General features: G+C 41.6%; 1 long non-coding RNA gene across 1 annotated transcript; it reads right to left on the bottom strand.

Annotated features, from left to right (window-relative positions):
- Positions 1-1,219: 1,219 nt before the first annotated feature.
- Positions 1,220-12,137, bottom strand: LOC121462261. Its single transcript, XR_005976290.1, has 3 exons — positions 11,613-12,137; positions 1,720-1,867; positions 1,220-1,316 (listed from the first exon to the last, which is right to left on the bottom strand). It is a non-coding gene; the product is annotated as an uncharacterized LOC121462261 (long non-coding RNA).
- Between the last annotated feature and the right edge of the window lie 996 nt (positions 12,138-13,133).

The raw sequence follows: 13,133 nt of genomic DNA, 5'->3' as shown, positions 1-13,133 counted from the left end.
TTGATCAGATCTGAAGGGCGGTCATGGGAAAGTCCATTGTAGCTTATTTGGCAGAAATTCACAGCTCTGCACTGGCTAATGGGTCTGAAATAGGGACAGCGTGGACCAGTATTGTCCCCAGTCTCCCCGCAAGTAGACAGTGTCTGATGTGGACTGGATTAGTGGGCTTCTAGCTGCTATCCACTGTACAGCTGCTTCTTTGCTACTGGAAAGACTCCCACAGCTTTTGAGTTACAGAAGTCTTCAGAATTGTGGTGCCAGGACAGAGAGAAAAACCAAGCACTTTGTTTCCCTAACACAGCACATGTCATGTAGGCACAGAAAACAGGCTAAGAATCAACACTGGCTGTCAACCACACTAATTCCTAGGGAGTTCGAATGAAGGTGAACTTAGAAGAACCGAGAACTTGTAGTCATGCCTGTCTATGCCTTCTGAACATATATGGTGACAGGTAATGCTTAAAATGAAGTACATTTGAATCATTCAGATGACTCCTAGGTGCAGATGGGCCTGTTCACCACGTTCTAGGATGGACTGGGAGGGCCCATGAGGACCCACTCCTAGAAGAGGATATATGGTAGTTAAAGGCTACTGGGCAAGGACGAGTCATTTTTCCTCAGGGCTGTCATCACTGGTAAACTGCCCAAGAAATAACCCCATTATGGAAGTCTTTGACACGACTACATTGTGGGAACTCCTTCAGCCAGCACCCCATACCTGTCCACATGCAAGCAACCCTAGTTAAAGTCTGTGGGTTATTAAAAAGAGAAGACATGAAAGTAGGAAGGGAGTGCTTGGAAGAGGAACGCAATGGGCTGCAGGTGGAATATGATTAAGTTATATGCATATATGAAATCATCAAAAATAAGGTAATGGTTTTTACAAAAATCAAGATCAGAACATTTTCTCAGTGTCAGTAGAAATACTTATAGGGAAATTTAAGGTTAAAATGTTGCTATTAATTTTGCCCACTCAAAATTTTTGTACTATACTGCTTCTTCTTAAGTAATTGTTAATAACAGTAAGTCAATATTAAGCTATGAGGGTATCACTACTATCCTAAAATCAAACTAATACTAACATGTATATTTATGAAACAACAAAAACAAAAAGTATTTTTACCGAAAATACATTCACAAAAAAAATCCTTAAAGGAAAATACCCAAAAGTTGTAAGTATCTTAGAGCTTATTTTAAATGTTTGCAAAATATATCTGACCTTCAAAGGATTCTTTATATTGGACAATATTTGGATGCTTCATGTTTGCCAACACTGCAACTTCTCTCCTTGATTCCTGCCGTTCTTTGCCGGACATCTTAAATGGAAGAAAATAGTAAAGCCACTAATAAAGGTAAAAGTCCACCTATAAGAGAGTGGTTAAAAATGCTACTAATACAGCACGGTAACAATAACAAACATTAAAAACTATAGCAGTATGTTACAAAGGAATGAACTGAATCCGTAAGTGAAGCCCATTAAGCGTGGCCAATCTACAGTGAGTCACAGGACTGTAAGTATATGTTTCTACATACCGTACAGGAACGAAAAGGAAAAAATCTGAAAGGACACACAGACTCCAGTGACGTAGTGGTCCTGATGGGATCATAGCACTCTTCCTCACTAGGTTATGTGTTTCTCTGATAAATAATAAATATTTAATATTTGATCCTAGGGTGACCAAATTACTACTTCTGCAAACAAAGTAAAAATGTACTTACCCTTGAAATGTTAATTTCCTTGATAACATAATGCCTGCCATCCTCCGTGAACTTAACAAGAACAGCTTTTCCAAATGAGCCTTCTCCAATCTTCTGTAGTCTAACATACTTCTCCATGGCTCTTTCTTAAGGCATTTTTATAGGGTAGCTACATGCAAAAGAATTAGCAGAGATTAGGCAAGTCTTAATACAAAGATATTTAATATCTTGACTGAAACTTACACTTCACACTTAGAACAAAACAAGAAATATTGATGTTTCAGTTTTATTAGAATGCTTTGAAGTATCCAGCAGTAAACATATTTACAACACAGGCACATAAAGGCAATCTTTTTCCTACATGAACAAGTAGCATAATTTTATTATTTTAATAAGAATAAAGCTTAGTAAGACAATTTTTCAAAGTTGTTTCAAAAATTGAAGCTAAAATTTCTGTACGTATATTTTGTTATTTATTGTAAGGATTTTCTTAGGATAAAATCTGAAATCAAAGACAATGCAGGTGTTAATTAAAGCTTGCAAACATATTACTTAAGCATCTTGCAGAAATCTGTCAGAACATGGTCCAAGAACGAAGGCATGTGAGAATTGTGAGAATTCCTGAGTGCTTGTGAGAAAACTCCAAGAAAACACAGTCTTGTGACCTCGATTTTATCAAAACACAGAACTGTTCTTTTTTTTTTTTATTGAGAAAAAAAAAAGTTTCCCCCTCCTCCCAGCCTCCCATTTCTCTCCCCCTCCTATCACCCTTCTCCCCCTCCCCCCACTCTTCTCCTGCTCCCTCTCCAGTCCAAAGAGCAGTCAGGGTTCCCTGCCCTGTGGAAAGTCCAAGGTCCTCCCCCCTCCATCCATGTCTAGGAAGGTGAACATCCAAACTGGCTAGGCTCCCACAGAGCCAATACATTAAGTAGGATCAAAACCCCGTGGCATTGTCCTTGGCTTCTCAGCAGCCCTCATTGTTCGCCATGTTCAGAGAGTCCAGTTTTATCCCATGCTTTTTCAGTCATAGTCCAGCTGGCCTTGGTGAACTCACAATAGATCAGCCCCACTGTCTCAGTGGGTGGGTGCACCCCTCGTGGTCCTGACTTCCTTGCTCATCTTCTCCCTCTTTCTGCTCCTCATTGGGACCTTGAGATTTCTGTCCGGTGCTCCAATGTGGGTCTCTGTCTCTATCTCCATCCATCACCAGATGAAGGTTCTATAGTGATATGCAAGATATTCGTCAGTATTGCTATAGGATAGGGTTGTTTCAGGTTCCCTATCCTCATCTGCCCAAGGAACTAACTGGGGACATCGCCTTGGGCTCCTGGGAGCCACTCTAGGTTCAAGTCTCTTGCCAGCCCTAAGGTGGCTCCCTTAACTAAGAATTGTGCTTCCGTGCTCCCCTATCCAGCCTTCCTTTATCCCAATCATCCTGTTTCCCCAAGTTCCCCCCATTCTCCCCTTATCACTTTTCTCTCCCCATCTCCCCTTACCCCCAACCCACCACACCCCCAAGATCCCACTTTTCTCCCCGGCAATTTTGTCTACTTCCCATAGGCAAGAGGATAACTATGTGTTTTTCCTTGGGTTCACCTTCTTATTTAGCTTCTTTAGGTTCACTAATTGTAGACTCCGTGTCCCTTATTTATGGCTAGAAACCAATTATGAGTGAGTACATCCCATGTTCATCTTTTTGGGTCTCGGTTACCTCACTCAGGATAGAGTTTTCTATTTCCATCCATTTGCATGCAAAATTCGAGAAGTCATTGTTTTTTACCGCAGCGTAGTACTCTACTGTGTATATATTCCACACTTTCTTCATCCATTCTTCCATTGAAGGACATCTAGGTTGTTTCCAGGATCTGGCTAATACAAATAATACTGCTATGAACATAGTTGAACAAATGCTTTTGTCATATGATAGGGCATCTCTTGGGTATATTCCCAAGAGTGGTATGGCTAGGTCCAGGGGTAGGTTGATCACGAATTTCCTGAGAAACCGCCATGCTGCTTTCCACAGTGGTTGCACAAGATTGCATTCCCACCAGCAATGGATGAGGGTACCCGTTCCTCCACAGCCTCTCCAGCAAAGGTTATCGTTGGTGTTTTTGACTTTAGCCATTCTCACAGGTGTAAGATGATATCTCAAAGTTGTTTTGATTTGCATTTCCCTGATTGCTAAGGAGGTTGAGCATGACCTTAAGTGTCTTTTAGCCATTTGAACTTCTTCTGTTGAGAATTCTCTGTTCAGTTCAGTGCCCATTTTTTAATTGGGTTAATTAGCATTTTAAAGTCTAGTTTCTTGAGTTCTCTATATATTTTGGAGATCAGACCTTTGTCTATTGCAGGGTTGGTAAAGATCTTCTCCCAGTCAGTAGGTTACCTTTTTGTCTTAGTGACAGTGTCCTTTGCTTTACAGAAGCTTCTCAGTTTTAGTAGGTCCCATTTATTCAATGTTGCCCTTAATGTCTGTGCTGCTGGGGTTATACCTAGGAAGCGATCTCCTGTGCCCATCTGTTGTAGGGTACTTCCCACTTTCTCTTCTATCAGGTTCAGTGTGTTCAGACTGATATTGAGGTTTTTAATCCATTTGGACTTGAGTTTTGTGCATGGTGATAGATATGGGTCTATTTTCATTCTTCTACAGGTTGACATCCAGTTGTGCCAGCATGTGTTGTCATGCTTAATCCAGGTGTAGTGTTTATTTCAGCTGCTGTCATTCATCTGTTCTGTGGAAAAAATGTTTTCCCGTGATTGTACTCTTTACTCATGTGACTCAGCCCTCAGAGTATAAACTTCTGCTGCTCTGAATAAAGGTGGCTATCGCATGAGACTTCGACCCACCTCCTCTTTAGGCCCCACTCTCTCCGGTTCACAGACCCACTAGAGTGGTAAACATCTACTACGGTAACCAATACTGTATAAAATGCTAACTCTTAAACACTCTTACCAACAGTGGCTATTCTTTATAAAGATATCAAAGAAGCAACAAAAGGCAGTAGTTAAAGAGCTGGCCTGCAAGATGGCTCAGTGGGTTAAAGGCACTTGCTAAGCAAGTTTGGAGAGCAGAGTTGGATCCCTGGAAGGAGAAAGCTCCACAAAGTTGCTGCTTGGCTTCCACACATGCGCATGGCACACATGCCCCCACTGACATCTGCACTTGCAGTTATAACAAACTTCAGTGTCTAAAAAGAGCACTGGACCCTAGAGCTTGTGGTGGTTTGAGTAAGAACAGCCCCACAGGCTCATATACTTGCATTTTTAGTCCCCAGGTGAAGAACTCTTTAGAAGGCTAGAAGGCGTGGCCTTGTTGGAGGAGGTTTATCACTGGGAGTAGGATTTGAGATTTCACATGACCATACCAGGCTCAGTGCCCCACTTTCCTCTGCAGACCTGCCTGTGGATCAGGATGTAAAGGTATCAGCTACCACTCCAGCACTGTGCCATGCCTTCCTGCCTGCCGCCATGCTCCCTTCACAATAAACTAACCCTATGAAACCATAAGCAAGTCCCTAGTTAAATTCTTTCCTTTGTAAGAGTTGTCTTGGTCACTGTGTCTCCACACAACACTAAGACAGAGCTATGTCCTGGTTATATTACTTGTCACATGACCTTAGACCAGTGGTACTCAACCTGTGGGTTGCGACCTCTTGGGCAGTTGAATAGGGGTTGCATATCAGATAGCTACATATGAGATATTTACAATATAATTCATTACAGTGGCAAAACTACAGCTGTGAAGTAGTAACAAAATAATTTTATGATTGGGGGTCACCACAGCATGAGGAACTGCACTAAAAGGTGCAGTATCAGAGCTGTTGAGAACCACTGCCTTACACTAATGCCTTCTGTATCTCAATTTATTCACCTATAAATGTGATAAACACAGTATGCCCTTAAAGAATCACTGTGAGGGTAATTAAAGCAATACACCAAGAACGACCTAAGGCATGTGTCACTGTGTTCCTGTTTCTGATGGACAGTGCTACATTTCAATTCTTCTGCTTCCTGATAAATCTGAAAATTTCTTCCATATTTATTCAACATTTGTACTTCCTGTAAACTGTTTGCCCAGTTCTACTTGCATAGTCTTTTATTAGTATGCAAAACCTTACTATTTAATGAAATATTCATCTGTCATAAAAGTAAAAACTTTATTTTTGAGACAGGTTTTTAATGTAATCCAGGCTGGTCTCAAACTAACTGTCCTCCTTTTCAGTCCTAAATGCTAGGGTACAAGTGTGTACCTCCACTCCCAGCTTAATATGAACTGGCTTGATTAGTATACCTCAAAGATTTTCCAACCAAGATAAAGTTGTTAGTAGCTTGGCTAATCCTAGTTGTCAACTTGACTATACCTGGAATCAACTAAAACCCAAGCAGCTGGGCACGCCTGTAAGGGATTTTCTTGGCTGGATCATTTGAGGTGGGAAGACCCACTCCAAATCTGCATCACTTGAGATCAGAAGACCCATCCTAAAATCTGGGCTACATCTTTGGTGACAGTCCACATAAAAGGATATAAAGGTATCAACTACCACTCCAGTACTACGCCATGCCTTCCTGCCTACCGCCACGCCATGGAGGACAGACGCTTTGGCTCTTTACCTGCTTGCCTGCACTCCTGAGGGCAAGCTCATCTAGCCCACTGCTGAAGCACCCCTTCACTGGCATTAAAAACTTCATCTTCAGGATTGAAGACTAACCTTGTGGACAAGATTCTTTGCTTTTCCATCTGGTCACAGCCATTGTTGGGCTAGCTAGACGACAGCCTGTAAGCCATTCTAATAAACCCCCATCTATTCTGTTTCTCTAGAGAATCATGACTAATACAATAGCTTTAACACTTATAATTTTAGGATAAGTCAGAAAAAATACACTAGTTAATGAGAGCTTAAGAAAGGAAGCATGTGAAAGTCATAAAAGCAGTAATCAACACAGCCAGGGGAAAGAGTTCTCTTCTGCAGAATACATAAATTCACTATTTTAGTCTGAAACTAATACTTTATTCACCCAAGATGCTCTGTTTCCATTCACAGCAAGCACATTCCAATGTATAATTCCCTTCTAGGAGGAAATGGGCTTTCAGGAAACTTAAAGTTTCTGCCACAGTTCACCACCTCATCCACCAATACTAAATTTTTAAATTTCCCTTAAAAAGGTTCGATTTTGTTAAGTTACAGAATTCATAATATAGTCCTGAAAACTAAAAGTTAAAATCCAGCCTGTAGTAAAATTGATAATTATCTTGTTAAATTTTGTGAAAAAAGAACCTTCCTCAACATTAATAAACATTATAATCAGATCTCATTTCAATTTCTATAATAAAAATTCTTTTAGCAACTTTAAGAGAACTAAGAATTAAAATATTATCATAAAAATCCAGCCATCAACAGTAGGATAGAGAGGAAAAGTCATTCCAAACATGGCCTACATTGAATCAACTGGCATAGTATAATGGGTATCTGGGAATCAGCCAAAACTTAATGCTATTCCCAGAACATGGAAGCTCAATGTATCATAATACTACACTACTTAGAGATGATAAACTTATCTTAGAAGACTCAATTCCATGAAATAAAATTACATTAAATAATAGCCACATCATGAGGTTATTTCATAACCATCATTGTTTTGTGACGTTTTTCGAAGAGAGGAGAAAACAAAATTTGTCAATTTGGCTCTTTTTCCAAATTTAATTGTCAATTCCTTTCTAGATACTATACCAAAAAGGCAGAACCTATTAGTGTTCCTATTCTGTAATTCTATTGCCATCCACATACTGAGCTTTGTGGTTCTAATTCAGTAAAGCCAAATTTATTGCTCTTGGTAAAAAGAAAATAATTCTAATTGCCATCAAACAATGATAAACACATTGTTTATCAATGGTGTGGGAAGTCCTGTCTATGTGTTGTTTTTCTTGGTTAATAAATAAAGCTGTTTCAGACAGTGGCTTAGCAGATAGAGGAGGAGAGAGAGGCAGAGTCAAGGAGTGTAGTAATAAGAGCGGCGGGGCTGCATCCCCGGCACCCGGCCGCCCCCACGGCTAGCTTTACCCAAAATAATTACACGGAAACTGTATTCTTTTAAGCACTGCTTGGCCCTTTAGCTCTAGCCCTTATTGGCTAATTCTGATATCCCGATCATCCCATCTCTAATAATCTGTGAGAACCGGTCTTACCGGGAAGATTCTAGCCTAGTCCATCATGGGTCTGAGCTTCATGGCATGTGTCTGCCTGGGAGCAGGGCATGGCGTCTCTCTCTCTGAGGCGTCTGCTCCCGATAGGAGAGCTGTGGAGTCTGAGCTCACTTCCTCTTCCTCCCAGCGTTCTGTTCTGTTTACTCCTCCTACCTATTCTCTAACCAATAAAATGGGCCAAGGCAGTTCCTTTATTAGCCAATGAGCTTCCTCCCTCATTTCCCCTTTTTCGGTTTAAACCAAAAAAAAAAAAAAAAAAGCTTTAACTTTAACATAGCAAAATTACATATAACAAAACAGTTATCAAGTAAAAGTTACAATAATCTTTATCATAACTAAGGAAAACTATAACTATAACTAACTATTCTTAACTCCATCAAAGACTCCAGAAAGATATAATATTACCTAAGTAAACAAGAACCAAGAAACTTCAAACTCTAGAAATGACAAAGACATCGCGCTGCCTGGACAGTCACCCAAAGTTCCTCTGTACCGTTGGGGCATCCATCTTCAGCCTTCAGGCCCATGCTATCCAGCAGACATTTCCATAAAGCAGGAAAATTCAAAGTCAGTTCAGTCACTATCTGTTGTGTCCTGCAGAATGTCTCGCAGACTCTTTCAAAATGAATCAGGAACCCCGAAAGATCATCTCACCTTAGGCAAGTTCAGTAGTCCTCTCTCTGTGGGTTCTCTGTGTCCAGTTTATGCAATAGTCCAGGCAAGAGCAGTTTCTTGCCCAAATGGCTACCAAACTCAATAACGAGCCTCTTCGATGCCCATCTTCCTCTTGAAGTACATTGGTGCTGCCAGGAGCAGAGTGTCTCATTGTCATGAAAAGTCCTCAGTTATTAAAACATTAAATGTCCTATTCTGTAATCTTTGAAAGACATGAAGAATGTCTATCTAAAATAAATCTCTATATATCTAGAAAATCTAACTAACATGACTACAAGCTTTACTATTATCGATGATTATCCATTAACAACCTATATTTCTTAATTATACAGTACATATTTAAATGAACTACACAATCACAATACCTTAATCAAAATCAGAAACACTTATATATATATATATATATATATAACAAAATTGACCTTAAATCTCTATCAATAAAGCAAAATCTATACTAATGCAAATTATTCATACCTATATCAAAGGAGAAGCCATACAGCTACAGCAGGAGATGCCAGAAGAAACCTTACTGGTAGGCCACAACCACATGGTGATACAAAGATTAATAGAAATGGGTTAATTTAAGATATAAGAGCTAGCTAGCAATACAACTAAGCTATTAGCCCAACAGCATTGCAAATAATATAGTTTCTGTGTGATTATTTCGTGTCTGGGCGACCAGGAACAAACAAGCAGCCTCTACCAACAGGTACCTTTCTGAGCAATCAGATTCATGTTAATGAGTTTTGGAACACATGACAAGTTCTCCTTTTCTGCAGTCAATGTAAATCAGAAGGAAAACAAGATACCTATTTCATAGTTGTTAGACTTTACAACTAATTTATTATACTAGAAAACAGTTTCAAATGAAGTGAAAGAAAAGATAATAACATATACCACCTGCATCAACTGGCTTTCTTATACAACCAGGACCATGCGCCTAATGGTGGCCCCACCTACAGTAGACTGAGCTCTCCCACACCAATCGTTAATCAAGAAAATGCTCACAGACATGTACAGGACAATCTGACTGAGGCAAGCCTTCAAGTGAGACTCCCTTTTCCAAGATATGTCTAGATTTGTATCAAGTTGGCAACAAACACATTTATAGAAGAAATAGTTCTGTAAGGACACAAAAACTAGTAATATTGCTTTTAAAAAGGGAAGTGAACAGTTGAGAATTCTTTGATCTTTTGTATTGTCTGAATTTTGAACTATAAGAATTGATTAGCTAGTCAAAATAATAAAGTTAAACTTTTAATAAGCCATGTATACTGATACAAGTAGGAAGAACACTGAGCAAATCAATTTTTTCACTTTAATTTTTAAATGTTTTAAAATGTATGTATTTAGAAAGACAGACAGACTGTGTGTGCGGGGGGGGGGGGCAACTTGTGGGAGTCAGTTCTTTTCTTCCACCATGTAGGTAGGTCATGGAGACTGATCGGGCTTGGTGACAATCTTGCTGGCCCTACTTAAATATCTGAACAGGAAAGGGGATACAGCTTGGCAGCAGAAGCACCTGCCTAGAGCGCACCAGACCCTGGGACTAATCCTTAACATTGAAGGAGAAAAACCTCAAACAATGTCCAAACTTTTTTACCTTAACATTTAAAGTTTTGCCACAATATCATGTTGCTTTTTAATCCCGTAGCTCTAGACAAATTAGGTATCTTCCTTTTTAAGAACTATTAAAAATAAGCAATGTTTGACACAATATTATGAACCACATGTGAAAACTGTCAGATTACATGAATTTAAAACTGCATCTCCATCAATCAGGAAAACACATACTGACTGGCAGTAAGCAAAGCTGTTTCAGATATTTGATGGACAGGTTATTCCAAAGGGAAACATTAGGAATAGATGAAAACAGATGCCAAGAAATTTCCTGGTACTCGCCTACAGGCAGTCTAAACACACAGTTCTTCCAAAACAATAGAAACAGCCTGAACTGTAGAAAGGGTCAATGTATCTTCTCAGAGAGGAAAATCCTTCTCTATTTTTCATAACTGAGAAAAAATTAGAAAACAAAATAGAGGATTGCTACTATTTATTTTTTACAGTATGTGTTTTCTCCTTGGTAAATATGTTCAGGCAACATTCAAGGAGTTTGAGGTAGAAACTACCAACATACAAAGACAAACTTAATATGCATGAAAAGCTATTATGTCCATAATTTAGAAAAGAAAGCAGACTAGAGAGTAAAATCTGCTTGGGATACAATGCTAATGTATTATTAATATGACCTCAAAAGAACTTCTGTGATGAAATTCCACAGCTTTTATCAGATTTCTAACAGACTTTTTTCTGTGTAAAAACCAGTTTCCCCACAAAATAGGTTACTCGGGTTTCCCTAGAAGAGACAATTTTAACTGCAGACATCCAGATTCTCAAAATTAGAAACAAAGAACTACTCTTTGTGTTTGGCTGCAGCCCTTCATCTCTACTTACTGCATCTTAAGAAAAGCCCATCATTAGCGCTTAGACGGACTAGGGCTTTTAAGCCTTCACAAACATTTCTGATGTGATTTATGTAGGCAATAAAAATATTTCTGCTTCTCGGAGGTCTTACAGGAGAGAAAAAAAATTGATCGGGCAGATAACCTGCCTAGAAAAAATGAAGTCCTGTATCCAATCCCCAGGAACCCTCCCCAAAGTTCCACTAAATTATTTAAAGTAGTAAAAATTTGAATACTTTACACATGGAAATTGTGTCAAATCATGAAGAGAAGTGATACATTAGCTTTTAGGTTAATTAGTTAACTGTTATTCATTTTCTCATTAAAATACACAGATAACATCAAAGGCATCTAATCCATTTAAATGACTGCTTATCATCCACTAAGATTGCATTGTCATTTTATATCAAAGAACTGCTTGGAGAGACGAGTTTACATTTTAATGAGCTGAAGGTGCTTCACATGCAAACACTTGGGAGGGCATCCATGCACTTTACAGAGCGTCCACACAAGTCTCCCGGCTCCCAGTGACTTCACCATCCTGCCTACCACTGCTTCCCCCATGAGAAACTCACCTCAATGACAAGGTACTTGATTCAGAATAACAGTGGCGACCATAAGCACCGGTGCAGAGGCAGTAGGGTCTTCCCCTAGGGCTTAAGGCAGCGGCACCACGGAGCACTTTGAAAAAGGCATGCTGAAAGAGAAAGCGAGTCTGTCTCCCCAGCAGCCGCTCACAGCCCTGGCACGGGTCTCCGGCTGATGCGTCACGCTCGCCTCCGGCCGGCCAGGCACAACGCCCGCACCACGGAGCCCGGCTCTGCGGACGACACAAACACAGCGGTTTCTGACCCCTTGGAAACGGCGGCGGCACAGGGGGAGTGACGGGGTACCGCCCCCAACTTCACAGGGCCAGGAGGCAGGGCCGGGCACGGAGCCGCAGCACGTGCGACTGGGGGGGCTAGATGCCGCCCGCGTCCTCCCGCCTCGCCACAGTGACCATGGATTCCGGGCTGCGGGCAACTGCACCGGCTCAAGGTAGGGACGCCCCACGTAGCCGCCCCAAAACCCTGGGGCTGAGGATGGGGGAGAAGAGAAGAACGGCCCGCGTCCCTGTCGCCGGCGTGTGACGTCAGAGCGCAGGGGCCTACTTGCAAAGGTGCTGCAGGGGAGGAGCCGGAAGGCGCGGCTTGGCCGGGCTAGCCGAACGGTGCGAACGGGGCGGTACCTGCAGCGCGGGGCGAGACTAGCGGGGATGATAGGGGCGAGGCTTTGGGGAAGGGCGGGTCACGGGACTGCGGAAGCGAGGGGCTCCGGGCCCCACGCAAGTGGAGGAACTGGAGCGAAGCATCGGGGTCAGAGGGGCGGGACTAGAGGAGAGAGGAGGCGAGGCGGAGGGCGGAGCGAGAGGTAGGCGGATCGCCTGGGGGCGGGGCGAAGCGAGTTGGGCGGGATCGGGGAGGAGCAAAGGGACTGGGGCGGGGCATCGGAAAGGGGCGGGGCCGTCGAAGAGTGTTAGGGCCACTGGGGTGAGGCTTGTGAAGACTGAAAAGAAATGGTACTAGCTGAAGGTGCGGATAGGGGGCGGGGCGAGCGAGGAGGGGCGGAGCTTCAGGAGTTGCTAAGAACCAGAGGGAGAGTGTGATACAAAAAGGGTGGGAGAGGTCTGGAAAGATGGCTCAGTAGTTAAGAGCATTGCCTGCTCTTCCAGAGGTCCTGAGTTCAATTCCCGGCAACCACAGGGTGGCTCACAACCATCTGTAATGAGGTCTGGTGCCCTTTTCTGGCCTGCAGACATATACACAGACAGAATATTGTGTGCATAATAAATAAATATTTAAAAAAAAAGGGGTGGGAGAGATCCTAGTGGGAAGAAGAATGTAAAATTGGAAAGAATTAGGCTGAGTGAAGGCAGGAAGTTCACTCAGGAATCTCGGACTGAATAAAGCATATTAATAACTTTCCCACACAAAGTACACAGATACGGTACTTATATAATTTAAGCCCTCATTGCTTAACTGAGGATGCCATAAGTTGACAAATAATTTTCCTTTAACTACAAAACCTTTAAAAAGTTATTTTGAGAGACTAGAGAA

Source organism: Microtus oregoni, unplaced genomic scaffold (genome assembly GCF_018167655.1).
Source record: "Microtus oregoni isolate MIOR12 unplaced genomic scaffold, Mior012 000024F_ref0000369, whole genome shotgun sequence".
Classification (NCBI taxonomy): Eukaryota; Metazoa; Chordata; class Mammalia; order Rodentia; family Cricetidae; genus Microtus; species Microtus oregoni.
This window is presented reverse-complemented; position numbering and strand designations above follow the sequence as displayed.